At 40.7% G+C, this 1,211-nt stretch overlaps 1 non-coding gene across 1 annotated transcript; it reads left to right on the forward strand.

Moving 5' to 3' along the window:
- Nucleotides 1-1,105: 1,105 nt before the first annotated feature.
- Nucleotides 1,106-1,211, forward strand: LOC118492654. The gene has a single exon (XR_004894657.1). It is a non-coding gene; the product is annotated as a small nucleolar RNA R71 (small nucleolar RNA).

Genomic DNA, 1,211 nt, shown 5'->3' on the forward strand with positions numbered 1-1,211 from the left:
CATTTCTTCCTTTTGAGGACCCCGTTTTGAGATAAATTTTTTCCTACCCGGATCTAATAAAGCCGAGGGAAATGGTACTTGACTAGATTCCCCATCCTCATTTTTATTTTCTTTTTCTTTATTATTTTCGGGTTTTTCAAAATTGGGTTTTTTAGAAGAATTGTTAGGCGTTTCATTTTCTTCCTCACTCTCTTGACCCGTTATGTCTTCAACCACCCCATCAACCAAATTCGGTGAAGGGTCGGTTTTGTACTCTTTCCCACTTCTCAAAACACTTACATGATGAATATTAACATTGTTACGTCTAGAAGTATTATGAGACGGGTTTACCTTAGTGTCGCTTGGTAATTGACCTTTATTTTTTTTTCAAATCCGCCACTTCGGTTGCGAGTTGACCTATTTGGGTGGTTAAAGTTTGAATTGCTTTGTCACGGGCCTCATCCTTTTGTATGCGCGCGTCATCCATTTGATTTCTCTTTTGCATCTCCGCTTGCATGCTCTTTAACATTTCCATCATCTTATTTCCACCCGAAGACCCCCTTGTTCTTGACTCGTTTGATATTGTCTTTGATACCCTTGATTGTTCCCACCTCGGTATCCACTTTGATTATTATAAGGTTGGCGCGAACCAAAGTTACCTTGACTTCCTTGAAAATTCGGGTTTGCTTGATTTGAGGGATTCCCAAACCGGAAGTTTGGATGGTTTCTCAAACAGGGGTGGTAAGTGTTAGAATTCATGTTGTAATTTCTACCACCCCCTCCTTGACCTTGCACAGCATGAACCTCTTCATATTGCCCTTCACCTCCTTGGCAATTTTCAGCCGCATGTCTTATCTCATTACAAATAGCACAAACATCATGAATTTGGTTAGAAGTTTGAACATTACCATCGTCTACCGCATGCACTTGAGTTCGGGTAATGGTCGGTCGTGCTCTCCTTGATGTTTGAGCTTTTCTTTTTGATGTAATTGCCATTTGCTCCAAAAACTCCCAATCGTCATGCTCGTAGTTTGTACCAAAAGTACCATTTGTGATGGACATTAAATCACGAGCATCTTCGGCACTTAACCCCTCATGGAAAGCATTCATTAATTCCCAAAGTTCTATCCCATGGTGAGGGCAATTCTTGATCATCATGTTGAAACGCTCAAAAGCCTCATGAAACATTTCACCTTGTTGTTGTTGAAAACTCCTCAACCCCTTCCTAGCAT

Source organism: Helianthus annuus, chromosome 5, assembly GCF_002127325.2.
Source record: "Helianthus annuus cultivar XRQ/B chromosome 5, HanXRQr2.0-SUNRISE, whole genome shotgun sequence".
Lineage (NCBI taxonomy): Eukaryota > Viridiplantae > Streptophyta > Magnoliopsida > Asterales > Asteraceae > Helianthus > Helianthus annuus.